General features: G+C 47.8%; 1 protein-coding gene across 3 annotated transcripts in view; it reads left to right on the forward strand.

Annotated features, from left to right (window-relative positions):
- The window catches only part of ZNF395 (zinc finger protein 395), a 59,358-nt gene that overhangs the window by 2,317 nt on the left and 42,629 nt on the right, over positions 1–14,412 (forward strand). The window contains exon 1 of one of the 3 annotated variants that reach the window (XM_084886418.1): positions 12,864–12,942. The exons of 1 other annotated variant lie outside the window; for it this stretch is intronic. The gene's annotated coding sequence lies outside the window, so the exon portion shown is untranslated. One more of the 3 variants, XM_084886417.1, reaches the window with a different exon arrangement.

Raw genomic sequence — 14,412 nt, forward strand, 5'->3', positions numbered from 1 at the left:
CTGGCCACAACTATCACTTCTTAAGTGTTCTAGTTCCCATGAGTCATACCAAGAGTTCCACGAATCTGAGTAGACAGAAGAACACATAATTCTCCCTCCGTACTATTGTGTGATCAACAGGCCACAATTCACCAAATCCAAGTTAGAAGTTGCATAGGTAACATTTCACCTTGGGATACTGTGATGGTCTGAATCATGAAGAGGATGAGATGGAGGTTTTTAAAAATATATATATTTTATTGATTTCAGAGAGGAAGGGAGGAGAGAAACATCAATGATGAGAGAATCATTAATCGGCTGCCCCCTAGTCACCCCCCTCCCTCTGGGGATCAAGCCCCTAACCCCAGGCATGTGCCCTGATTGGTCATTGAACTGTGACCTCTTGGTTCATAGGTTGACACTCTGAGCCACACTGGCCAGGCGAGATTGAGGTTTTTAGTGAAATGGTAAAGAAAGAGGGGCTGAGAATTCCCTCAGTTGGTTAAAGCTGAAGATTGAGCAGGGGAGTGGTCAGTTTTAAAGAAACAATTAGAAGGACAGGACATTGAGCTGCAAAGAGCCGAGGCATTAGGAGTCGTCTCAGAGTTTTAGAGATAGAGGGAGTCCCTAACAGATCATTCTTCCTCCTAAACAATTCTGGTGATGGACAGCTAGGTAGGTCCCCAGGCAAAAGGTGATCAGTGATTCAAGGATAACAGGGAGGGATGATCCTTGACATCCTTTAGCAGCTCTCTAAGAATCTAGAGATAAAACTGTAGAGGCACCGTGTGTGTTTCTTGAGAATTCACCAGAAAGACTGGAACTGGTCTGATACCGTTGTCCTGAGAAGAAGGAAAAAAAAGTTGAATGTATACAATGCCAATCCCTTGCCACTCCCGGACTCCCAGGAGGAGGATTCTGGGCTGGCTCAGGCAGCTGCCAGGTCTTTGACAACACTGAGAGACATAGTCAGGAGCAGGCCATATTTTTCCACTTGAGGAAAGAGGAGAGAGAGGGGAAGGAGGAGTAAGAAAACAAGGGTAAGCCAGTGGAAGAGAGAAGAAGGAGAAAGGGAAAGAAACCAAAGTTGATGGAAGTTAGGAATTTGGAGACAGAAATATGAAAAGAGGATTTGGAGGAGCTTGATTGTGTGTGGGGTGAGATGAAATTTCTACGTGGCCTCCTTCTAAAGAGAATGTCATCAAAGACTTACATTATTTTATTTTTTCCCCTTATTTTTTTAAATTAAATTATTATCTGTGTACATATCTTACCATTGTCTCCCCCCCCCCCCCATATATGCCCTTTCTCCCCAGAGTTTTGTGTCCATTGGTTGTACTTATATGCATGTATACAAGTCCTTCGGTTGATCTCTTATCTCCCCCAGATCTCCCTACCCTCCCCCACTGTAATTTGACAGTCTGCTTGTTGCTTTACTGTCTCTATATCTATCTTTTGGTTCATCAGGACTTAAATTATTTTATTTTATTTTTTTAATTTATTTATTTTTAAAAATATATTTTATTGATTTTTTACAGAGAGGAAGGGAGAGAGATAGAGAGCTAGAAATGTTGATGAGAGAGAAACATCGACCAGCTGCCTCCTGCACACCCCCCAACGGGGATGTGCCCGCAACCAATGTACATGCCCTTGACCGGAATCGAACCTGGGACCTTTCAGTCTGCAGACCGATGCTCTACCACTGAGCCAAACCGGCTTCGGCAAGGACTTACATTATTTTAAAGGCTTTTTTAAAAAGTTGATTTTTAGACCCAGCTGGCATGGCTCACTGGTTAAGCATGGATCTATAAACCAGGAAGTCATGATTCAATTCCCTGATCAGGGCACATTCCCAGATTGCAGTCTCTATCCCCCGGGGAGAGGGGGGGTCCGTGCAGGAGGCAGAAGGTCAATGATTCTCTCTCATCATCTCATCATTGATGTTTCCTTCTCTCTGAAATCAATAAAAATGCATTTAGAATAAATAAAAATGGATTTTTACAGAGAGAGGAAGGAGAGGGATAGAAAGATAGAAAAATGGACGAGAGAGAAACATCATGATTGGCTGCATCCTGCACGCCTTGTTCTGGGAATTGAGCCCACAACCTGGGCATATGCCCTGACTGAGAATCAAACTGCCATCTCTTGGTTTCTTGGTCGGGGTTTAACCACTGAGCCATACCAGCCAGGTTTAAAGGCTTTTTGTGAATTGAATTTATTTTTCTCCTGGCTGTGTCACCTAGATTTCACAGGTCGACCATCAGCATTTTGTAACCCCTCTAGCTAAATGAAGGTGCTGTAGCATCTCACCCTCGGCACCTTTTCCTAATACACAGAAGAATTCATAGTGACAACAACAACTTCCGTTCATCAAGTGGTGGGTGGGCATGTTGGCCATGGGGCCTGTGGACGCTGAAGTACACAGCAGCAATGACTTTCTAGCCAGTGTGGCTCTTAGTGCTCCTATCAAAGAAACCTGGCAGGGTATTAGCCGATGAGTTTTGAAGATTTTCTTTGGGGTGCTTAGTTTGACTGAGGAGGGAAGAAGAGAACTATCAGAGGAATAACAACCTAGAATGGTCTGGGAGTAGGAAGAAATCTGGTTCCTAAATATGGCAGGTCTCACGCCCACATTTGAGCACTAACTTGACTGAAAACCCAGTTAGTTGCCAGCCATTTCTACTCACCCTCAGGAATCAATGAAAGCTTCTCAGGGGTGATCTGATAGGCAATCAATTATATTGTCAGATGGGAAAGTTTGGGTTTTGGCGATTCAGCAGTTTATCAGTGAGACAATTGTGAGATGGGCCATGTTTAGGACAAGTATTGGAAAATCAGAGTGCTCCCAGGTGGAGAATGAAAAAGGGTAATTGAACAGGATTTGATTAATTCATGTGATTTCTACTCCAGTGTATTATGTATTATAAGGATTACTAGAGGCTCCAGTGCATGAAAATTCATGCACTGGGGGGGAGTGGTCCCTCAGCACAGCCTGCCCCCTCTCACAGTCTGGGAGCCCTCAGGGGTGGGAGGCGACCCAGAAATCAGGGGAAGGCAATGCCCCATCACATCTCTGCTGCTGCCACTGCTGGCAGTGCAAGCCTCCGCCAGCCCTGGTTACCAAAGCCTTGGACCAGCTCTGGGTGGTGGTTGGGGGACTGAGGGAACTGGGGGACTCCAGAGGCAGGTGCATGAAGCAGCAAGGCCCACCTTCGGGTGGGCCTGGCCTTGCTTTGCACCTTCTGCTCCAGTAGAGCTGAAAGGACTGGGGGCTACCATCCTGTGGCTGTGGGTGCCAACCATCTTTGAGAGCGTGGCAGCCAATTAGCATATTCCCTCCTCATTGGCTGTGGGTGCTGCCATCTTTGCAATGGCATGAGGGTCAATTAACATATTCTCTCTTTATTAGATAGGATTAAGGCAGTAGGTGACCTAAAGATGAATGAGCTGTAGGTTAAGAGAATAGTATGGTGACTGGATATATTTTCAAGGTAAGGTTATGGGTTTCATGGGCAAGTGCTTGATTGGCTCTCTTCAGAGAACCAAGAATAAGTAGGGTTCATTCTTTTCATCTAAATTAATTTAGGCAGGTCTACAAAAAGAGGAGAAACTTTTATCAGTAAATAATTTAAACATGGAGAGATCAAATTTGAAGGAGAAGCTAAATTTCAGACCTTATCGTTTATACTGAAATGCAAGAGGGAATTCCTTATATATGTCAATGATCGTCAGCTTTTTCATCTCATGGCACTTGTATACTAGTTACTAAAGTTCTGAGGCACACCAAAAATACATGTTTGACGATCTGACAAAAAAAAAAAAAAGTATAATTTTGATTCATTCACACTGGGCAACTATTGTTGTGCTAGCTGTTGTCATTTTTTTTTTAACTTGACAATCTAAGGGAAAGGAGGTCAATGCCCCTCACTAAACAGTCAGGTAGTACATGTTTAAACAATTCTAGCAGCATACTGGTTGACAATCACTGGTATATACCAATCCCCTTACACCAGTAGTGTCTTATAAACTGGTATTATGGAGCTGGTTATCCCACTGGGTAGTGATGGAGGCCAGCCCATGATGGATGTAAGAAACTGGGTTGACAGCAGATACAATACGATGTCTGGCACAAGCAGGGAGCAGCACCTGCTATTCGATCCAGAAGAGCCAGAAATTGTCATAAAACGATTGGCAGCGTTTAAAATGCTTTTAGAAACAGGCTTTTGTATTTGGGGTTTTGCTTGATTGGTTTATGGACTTATGAACTTCATTTTTAAAAAATACATTTTTATTGATTTCAGAGAGGAAGGGAGAAATAGAAACATCAATGATGAGAGAGAATCATTGATTGGTTGTCTCCTGCTCGCCCCCTACCAGGAATCGAGACCACAACCTTCCCTCTGCTAGGAGCTCCCATACAGGGTTTAACCAGGGTCTGGGGCATTCTAAGGATCTGGGTCTTCTGGATTGTGGCAGGCACAGCTGCCGTGGGAAGGAATTCAGTCCTGCAGAAGAATGAGGGAGAATGGCAGAAAGCTTATGTGGCGTAGCGAACTAAATGAAATATGGAGGGAATGAAGTTGAACCGCCGGACAAAAATGAAACTGGGAAGTTCACTGCAGAAAACGTCAGCAGCCCTTTCTCTGGGGGGGCTATGGGGTGCCCCTGCGATGGGAGGGAAAGTAAGAATAGAAGCTGTAAGAGCAAACCTAGTGACACAAAACACAGGGCAGAAAAGTAATAATTATGTGTTGATTGGAACTCAAGAAACTAAAATAGGGGGTGGTATGGGTTGGCTTTCATGACGTATACTTTTGTGCCAATTTTTGCTTCTTAATGGTTGTTTTTGCCTTTGCTTGATCACTCCTCTCTCTCTCTTTAAAAAAAATTTTTTTTATTGATTTTAGAGAGGGAGAGAGAGATAGAGACATCAATGATGAGAGAGAATCATTGATCAGCTGCTTCCTGCACTCCCCACACTGGAGATTGACCATGACCTCCTGGTTCATAGGTCAACACTCAATCACTGAGCCACACCAGCTGGCCAGGCTCTTTCTCTTGATAGCCCCCGATCTGTTTTCTAGTAACTCTTGTATCTAGTAGGTGAAATGACTTTAGGCTCCCCACACCCATTCTAGGGGGCGGGGAGGGTCTGGGTAACCCAGTTCTCGCTTTACTTTCAGAGTCTAAGGTCTCCTGTCCTGTTTCATCTTATTTAATCATGCTTTTCTCTTTAACAGCTCTGTGTCATCCCCCTTAGGACTTCTTATGAGAAGACTATGTTTACAGAGGCCATAGTGTGAAAACCTAACTCAGAAGAGCTCCCAGCAAGACTGGGAACTGCTCCCCTAGCATTTGTTGGGCTGAGCTGAACGGATATTTTTTCCCACGTGGTGTTTTCTGTGCCTGGTCTGCTTCAGAGTGAGAGGCATGTCTAGATAGTCTTAAGCCCTCGCCGAACATTTTCCCTCGGCCTTCATTCCTCTGGTCTCAGTTACTAGCACCTCCCCCGGGGCACCATGGAGGGTGACACTGGAGTCGGTCCATCGTCAAAGGATACTGTTCTGGATTTTATCTTCCTGCCTCAAACAGTGAGATAAACACACTTTTAATCCCCATTTTTTATGCGCTCACTAGAAAGCAGACAGGGTTGCTCCAGAGTGGATTTCCTGTGTCACAGAAATCACAGATGCATAAAAGGAAAAACCAGATGTGCACAGAGAGCCTGCCTGGGCTTACACATTCTTTCATTCCCAGAGCCACAGGGCTTTATGGTCTATGTTCCCAAAGCCAGTTCATGTTTTCCTCCTTCAAATATGTACTCTGGTTCATACTCAGGGTTTCAGAGCCAGGAGGAAGTAGGTATGGATCTGGATGTTTATGCACCGGAGCGTATCTCTGGATATCTTCACGCATGTGGGGGCTTGTTTGCTGGAACATGTGGCTGTGCAGATGTAAGCAAGCTACTCCAGGGATCCCCTGGAGCTTTGAACAACCTACTTGCAACCTATCAATTCTTTCTCGTGCAGGAAATGCAAAGCCCACCTTCTGCAGGAAAGCCTCATGGCTCAGAAAGAGATGCCATTTGCCCCAGGCACATCTGCAAACTACTTTCTCTGAGAATTGCTGAGCCTGGTGCCTTCTGGAGTGAAAGTGCGTAACATTGGTGCTGGATCTATGTTTGCCCGCTAGGATACACTGTGATTTCTCCCTTCCTCCTCCTCCTCCTCCCTCCTCCTCCTCCTCCTCCTCCTCCTCCACACCAGCTGGCCAGCCTCCTCCTCCTCCTCCTTCTATAAAAAGAAAAAGTCTGCTACACATTCTAAGTGAGCAGTATTATCTTTTTCATTGGAAACTCGTTGCCTGTTTTGAGGTTGTGTAGAAGCTGTGTTGAGAACTGTGTACCATAGAGGTTACACAAATCCCTCATCTAAGGTTATGAGAAGCAGAGCAGCAAACGATTAGGCAGCTGGTATCTTGATGTCCCACTGGAGGACAGCTAAATCCTGGAGGATTAGCTGGGACAAAAGCAGTGGATAGATACCTAGTTCAGGGGTAACTTTTTGGTAGCCTAGTAGACCCTTGATTCATGATTATTTCTTGAATGCCTACTACAGTATATGCTAGAATGCCTACTTCTGTTCTAGAAGCTATAGATACTGCAGGGAAAGAAAAAAAAAAGACTCATCCTGGCTGGTTTGGCTCAGTGGATAGAATGTCGACCTGCGGACTGAAGGGGCCTGGGTTCGATTCCGGCCAAGGCACATGCTTGGGTTGTGGACTCGATCCCCAGTAGGGTGCATGCAGGAGTCAGCCAATCAATGATTCTCTATCATCATTGATGTTTCTCTCTCTCCCCCCCCCCCTTGCTTCCTCTCTGAAATCAATAAAAAATATATATATATATATTAAAAAATATAGACTCTACTATCCTTGAAAGTATAGTCAAGTGGATGGAGACAGGCTGTCAGTGGCAATAAGTGCTATGAAGAAAAATAAAGTAGGTGTGTTTTAGATAGGTTAGGGAGGGAATTTCTTTCTAATAAGGATGTCTTTGAGCAGGGACCTGAATCAAGCGGTGGAGCGAGTCATGTGGCTATATGAAGGAAGATCATTCCACTCCAAAGGAAGAGCTTGGAAAGGTTGAGTTGGAAGTTGATCTGAGAACCAGCAAGGGGGCCGGTGTGGCTAGCGCTGGGGGAGCCAGGGAAGAGGGTGGCAGTGGGGCTGGAGAGTTTACTCGGGGCAAGACTCTGCAGGGCCTTGTCATGAGGGAAGTGAGAAGTGATGGAAGGTTTTGAGCAGAACAGTGACTGGATGTGACTCAGGTTTTAAAAGGATCACTTTGGCTACCATGGTGTTCATAGAGTATGGGAAGGCAACAGACAAAGCAGGGGAACAGGTTAGGAACCTATTGTGGAAGTCTAGGCCAGGGAGATGGTGGTCCAGCGAGGGAAGTAGTGCTGGAAAGGGAGGGGCGTACGTAGATTCTGGATATATTTCATAGAGCCAACAGGACTTTCTGGTGCATTGGGTGTAGAGTAGGAGAAAAGGGAGTTGAGGACGACTCCACGTTTTTGTTTGTCTGTGAGTTTGGTTTTTCAAGTAACTAGGAAAAAATGGAATTAGCATTTATTGTGATGGGGGAGAAGCAGCGTTTGAAGGGAAATCAAACTCTGGACTTGGCACATTTGAGATCTGATGAGGCACTCAAGTGGAGATGTCAAGTAGGTAATTGGCAACAAGAATCTGGAGTTCAGGAAGCCAGGTTAGGTATAAAATAAGGCTCTGATATAAGCCGAGGACTCTGTACATCCCACTCTAAATAAATGCTTAAAAAGTCTCCCTCAGCCCCAGCACCCACTGAGCATACAAGACATACTATGAACCAGAGACTGAATTGCCTGGACCATGGATAGAATAGCTCTAGTCAGTCAGTCCCTTGGGTCTGACTTACAATTTATTATTAACCAATGTTTATCGAGGGCCAACTCCACACCAGGCACTGTGCCAAATGTTGGGTATTCGATAGAGAACAAGACATGCTTCTTGTCTTCACAGAATCTCTAATCTCCGGGAATAGCGATGTCAGTACAATGCAATGGAGGTAAGTGTCAGGTGTGATTGAACATAAAGGAGAAGCACCGAATCCAGCCCTGGTGGGCAGAGAGGGCCATCTTAGCTGACCTGAAGAATGAGTAAGGTAGTCAGACAAAGAGGCGAGAGAGCCCAAGCCGGTTTGGTTCAGTGGATAGAGCCTCAGCCTGTAGACCAAAGGGTCCCAGGTTCGATTCTGGTCAGGGAGAGCACATTCCTTGGTTGCAGGCTCCTCTCTCCAGCCCTAGTTGGGCGCATGCAGGAGGCAACCGATAGATGTGTTTCTCTCACCTTGATGTTTCCCTCTGTCTTTCCCACTCTATTAAAAAAAAAAAAAAATCAATGGGAAAATATCTTTGGGTGAAGATTAACAGAGGAAAAAAAAAAAGAGTTAGAGAGAGAGAGAGGTGGAGAATGTTCTAGGGAGAAAAAAAGAGCATGTATCAAACAAAGGAAAAGTCTGTGCAGGCAAAGGACAAAAGTTCTGGTTGGCAAGTCTGGAGTGCAGAGTGGATGGGGTAGAGACAGAGAGGGGCAAGTAGTGACTGGAGGAGCGATCAGGAGCTACACCATGAAGGATCTTAATGAGCAAAGCTGGGACTTTGTTAACAAAAGCTACAGGAAGCCTTTGAGCTTTAAGCAGAGAAAAGGGGCTAGTGTAAAGAGTGGATTGGAGGGAGCAGTTACCTTCAGAGGATTGGAGATGGTGGCAATCTGACACTCATCTGCCCCTATAAATGTGTCCATATAAGACTCCACAGGGCCTGGGTTTGCTTAATCTCAAGCGAATGGGATATGTGCTCCAAGAAGCTAATTACTTTGATGGAAAAGAGACACAAGATGCCTATATTTTAATAGGGACCAGGGTGTGGGAGGAAGTGAAGCACAGCGCTAGATGGGACAGCTTCCAAGAAGAGTAATGTCTAGTTATGGGGGGGTCGGGAGCCAAGACGGGAAACAAACACCTTATAGTCTTGCTAAGTACATCTTGCTTGGTGCGATGTGTGTGCGGCCCAGTGCGTGCTTAGGACAGGGCCTGGCTTCTGTGTGAAGGCGCTAAGTGCTGGGTGTGTGTCAGGGAATGGAAGTTTGCGGTGGGAAGTTCTTCCTGAGCCTGTGTTAATGTGCAGAACTCTGGAATGCACACCGTGCAAGTACGTACCTGCAGCAAAAAGGGAGAACACAGCCCTCAGACGGTCCACGTCTCTAACAGAACAGGCGATGGGTTCTGTTCCAATCCAGATATTCTTTTGGTTTTGCACACAGAAGGCACTCACATATTTGTCCAGTGAATGATTGTTTTTCACTTCTATTAAGATTCAGTCATTTGTGGAAATCTGTAGATTTGGTTACACGTTTGAACGGGACATTTTAAGAGAAATAAACTCAACTGCCAGCCAGGCACCAACATCCATTTACAAAATCTAGCAGTTTAGATCCTGTAATGGAGTGTCTAGGCTAGCTGGCTCGTGTAAAAAACGTTCACTGTTTCATTTTATGCCGCAGACATTGACTGGACACCGCGGCCACACAGGCAGCAGTGGACTGTTGCTGGTGGAACTCATTGCCCTCTCCTCTGAGCCGCATTAGTCTGGGCGCTGCAATTAAGCTTAATTACATGCTATCTTGTATTGTTCCTTAATTGTTGCATGTGCATTAATCCATTTCCTACTAGGTTGTGGGTTCCTTGGGGGCAGAGACTACATACTATAAACCTCCGGATAGGCGAGGGACTTAGCAGAGAATGTACATAAGCGAGTAAACACCCACTGGTGGAGGCAAAAGGAAAACAAGAATATGTAGCTGTTTATGAACTGTAGTGAATGTAATATATAAGGCACCTTAACAAAAAGGGAGCATACATTGCTGCTAGTTAATGAAAATATGAAACTATTCCTTTAATGATGAAATGTAAAATTCCAGTCTGTGTTTTCATGTTAAAGGAAGGGTTTGTGGCCCTAGACGGTTTGGCTCAGTGGATAGAATGTAAGCTCACGGACTGAAGGGTCTAGGGTTCAATTCCAGTCAAGGGCACCTACCTCTGTTGCAGGCTAGATTCCCAATCCTGGTCAAGGTGCATATGGGAGGCAACCAATGGATGTCTTTCTCACATTGATCTTTCTCTCCCCCTTCCTTCTACTCGCTCTAAAAAAAAAAAAAAAAAAAAAAAAAAAAAAAGCCAATGGAAAAATATATCCTCAGGTGAGGATTAACAAGAACAACAAAAAAAGGGAAGGGTTTGTGTACTAACATAATTGCTATGATCCTCAAAATGCCTTCGTTTTTTATATTCTTTTCAATGCAAAACAAGAATGTTTCCTTGAGGTGAGAATTAAGAGGTAGAACCAGTATTTGGTTAATTATTCCATAGCAGAATTATCCTATAACTGAATTTCTCAACAATGGCACTATTGATATTTTAGGTAATCTTTTGTTGTCCGTGTGTGTGTGTGTGTGTGTGTGTGTGGGGGGGGGGTTGGGGAGGGCTGTCCTGTGCGTTGTAGGGTATTAAGGAGCATTGTGAGCCCATACATGTTAGATGCTAGTTGCACCCCCTCTTTTATAACTGTCAAAACTGTCTCCAGACAGTTCCTTCAAAAAAAAAAAAATTAACAATAGAACTACCATATGACCCAGCAATTCCACTTCTGGATATATATCCGAAGAGATCCAAAACACTAATTTGAAAAGATATATGCACCCTTATGTTCATTGCAGCATTATTTTACAGTATCCAAGACATGGAAACAACCCAAGTGCCCATCAACAAACAATTGGATAAAGAAGATGTTGTACATATATACAACGGAATGCTACTTGGCCATGAAAATAGTGCCACCTTGCCCTTTGTGCCAACACGGACAGACCTAGAGGGTGTTATGCTGAGTGAAATGAGTCGGACAGAGAAAGACAAACACCAATATGATTTGACTTATAGAACAAAATAAACACACCAACAAAACGGAAACAGACTTAGGTACAGAAGGCTGCCAGATGAGAGAGGGTTGGGGGGGGGGGGACGGGTAAAAAAAAATGAAGGGATTAAGAAGTGCAAATTTGTAGTTACAAAATAGTCAAGGGGATGTAGTCAATATTGTAATAACTATGTATGGTGCTAAGTGAGTACTAGAATTATGGGCAGGGTCACTTTGTAAACTATACAGTTGCCGTACACCTGAAACTAATTAAAATAATATTGACTGTCAACCGTCATTGAAAGAAATAGGATATATACAAGTTAAGATATTTTCAAAATAGTGAGAGAAGAAAAAAGTCTCCAGACATTGCTCCCAGTTGAGAATCAATGCTCTATAGGCATTTTGGTTCTACCCGTGTTTCCCCGAAAATAAGACATCCTCCGAAAGTAAGACCTAGTGCATGGAAAGATAAGACATCCCCTGAAAATAAGACCTAGCGCAACTTTGGGAGAAAAAAAATAATATAAGACACTGTCTTATTTTCGGGGAAACAGGGTATATATATATATATATATATATATATATATATATATATATATATATATATATATATGCAATGCTGGGAATTATGGGAAAGGAAATAATACTTATTGCTTCTTTGTTCCAAGCTAGGAATTATGCCTATGTTTTTAAGAAAGTTTTGTCTGACAGACGAAGTTGAGATTCAGCGAGATAAAGGAAACTGCTGGAGACCATAAAGCTTGCTCAGCAGTTAAATCAGTATTGCACGCCAGGCTTGTCTGCTGGCAAAGCCTCTGCTCCCTTCCAGCACACTCCCCACGGCCACTCGGCAAGAAAAACAGGGTGCCTCACACGGGCGGCTCACTGTGCATTCAACAAGTATGCCCCCAAGTATTTAGAAACTTTCTGGTACAGGGAAATCATTCCTTTGCTAGTCATTACACGTATTGTAACATAACAACAGGCCCACACCTAGAGACCCTGGGACCCTTCCCTACGCCAGGCCTCCGGTCTTATCTCGGAAAAACAGAGCAACACAATGGAGCAGCTTAATGCTCCTCCTTACAACTTCTACAAAAGCCAGAGCCTAACGGTGCCAAAAGCAACCGGCCTTGTTTACATAAGGGCTGAAAGCTAATCGTTAACTTTCTCCCCGTCCCGAAGAAAAAAAAGTAAATAACGCCTCGTTTTACAACTACACAGGAGCGAAATCGTGTAAAACGACATGAAATGGAGGAGAAAACATTAAATCAAAAGAAAAAAATGGAAAGGTTGATTGCAACTGCTCCCTCTCATTCCCCGGCGGCGGGTCCAGCTGCGCAGCCCGGATCCCTCTGGCCCCCGCCCCACGCCCTTCGGGGGCGCTGGGGGCACTCTGGCTCCCTTTCCCGCCCGGGGCAGCGCGGCTCCCCTCGGAGGAGCCCATCCCAGAGCCAGGCCTGGGAAAAACAACAGCAAGAAACTTTGGCCAGGTTGGCGGCTCCGTGGAAAAAAAAAAAAAAAAAGCAAAGCACTCCAGTTTGGTTCGGGGCTGTTGCCGCCGGTTCCGATTTGGGGGTGGGGGTTGGGGGGTGGGTCACCCCTCGGTCAGGTTCAATGGCGTCCGTGCGCGGGGAGCCGCCGGGTAACTTCTGGAGCGCCCCCGGTCTCCAGGGGGTGTGCGTCCGGGCGCGCGGGGGGCGCGCGGGGAGGGCGCGGGCGCGCGGAGCCGGCGAGGGGCGCGCAGGCCGCGGGCACGCGCGCACGGAGCCTGGGGCTGGGGGCGGGGAGCGGGGGAGGGGGCGGGGCGGGGAGGGCGTTCGAGGGGTGTGGGGGAGAGGAGGGAGGGGGGTGTGTCCCCGGGTCTCGCTCGTTCACTCGCTGGCGGGCGCGCTCTTCCGCTCCCTTCCGCGGGCGGGAATCCGGGCCGGGTTGTGGCCGCGGCCGCGTACGTGAGCGCAGAGTCCCGGGGAGGGAGGGGGGCGGGCAGGCCGGCCAGGTGGGCGCGAACGGAGCCTGGGCGGGCGAGCGGCGGCCGGAGCGGAGCGGAGCGGAGCCGGGCGGCGGGCCGCGCACAGCCGGTGGGTGGTGCAGGGGCGACGGCAGCTGCAGCCGGGAGCCGAGCCGAGCTGTCCGAGCCGAGCGGACCGGTCCGGCCCGCGCTGCTGGTGCTGCTGCTGCTGCTGCTGCTGGCGAGGCGAGGTGAGGTGAGCTGTGCCGGGACCTCGCAGCGCTGCAGCGCCGAGCCCGGGGGCGGCCTGAGAACTTCCCACGCTCCCACGCCCTCGGGGGGAACCGGGCAGCGGGCCGGGGCCTGAGGGCCCGGGAGGCCGGGGCGCGGGGGGCACTGGCGGGTCGGGGCGCGGGGCCGCTGCGGCGGTGCCCGCGCTGGCTGGCTGGCTGGCTGGGGGTGGCCGCTCGCTCGCTCCCCCGTGTGCCGCCTTGTTTATTTCGCTCGCGGCGAGGCACCCCCTCCCCAACTTTGAACCGTTGTCCGGAGTCGCTTCTCCCCGACGGAGAGGGAACTGCCCCCCCTCCCCCCTCGCTGACCCTTTCCGGCTGGGCCCGCGCGTTCCTGCCCACTCTACCGAGCGAGCGAGCGAGCGCTGGGCTCCGGGGCGCGCGGCGCGACAGACACACCCTCTACCTCGGGCGCCGCCCCCCCCCGCCCCCCCTTTCTGTCCTCTTCTGTCCACCCCCACTTCCTTCCGTGCGGTTAGCTCTGCCTCTCCTCACTGGTGGCCCCTGACCCTCCCTAGGAGCTGGCACTGTGGGCATGGGGGGCTGCCCGCTGGGGGCCCGGATGGGGGAGTTTGTCATGTGCAAACAATTTTAAAGGCAGGCTTTTCTTCCCTGCCTTGGAGTTCAGAGCGCAAGCCAATCCTAAATCCAAGTTTAGGATTGGCTCAGGGACCTAGAGAAGCCCACCTGCCAGGCGGGCGAGGGGGTGCTGCCGCCTCGCCTCTGTGATTTCTGGCAGCCCTGGCCAATTCCTGGTGTCTTTGGAGCGCTTCCACCGGCGGGCATGGTGCCAGGCTGCCAGGCGCAAGGGTTGCCAATGGGCCGCCACTAAGTTCTTGACACTCCTCTCCCCAGAAAAAGTGTGTATGTGGTCTAGTTTGCCTGAGAGCGAGTGATCCACAGATACCCAAGGCCTTTTTGACACCCTCCTAAGGTGTTGTGTACACAGAGGTTTGGGTCCCAAGGAACTTGAAACGCCAGGAAACACAGCAGTTACGGTCAGTCTACAGGTACTTGTGAGGAGCTGCCGTGCTCTCAGCGCCAGGCCAGGCTCTCTGGGAGAGGACAAGAGGCGCACAGATCGAAGGCTTTAGAAAGTTTGCTGTCCAGATGAAAGCGATTTCTGACCAACTTAATGTGTTATGGCCTCCTAAATTCTGTACATGCCGGGGGCAGG

This window comes from Pipistrellus hanaki (genome assembly GCF_964339955.1).
Source record: "Pipistrellus hanaki genome assembly, chromosome: 5".
NCBI classification, from domain to species: Eukaryota; Metazoa; Chordata; class Mammalia; order Chiroptera; family Vespertilionidae; genus Pipistrellus; species Pipistrellus hanaki.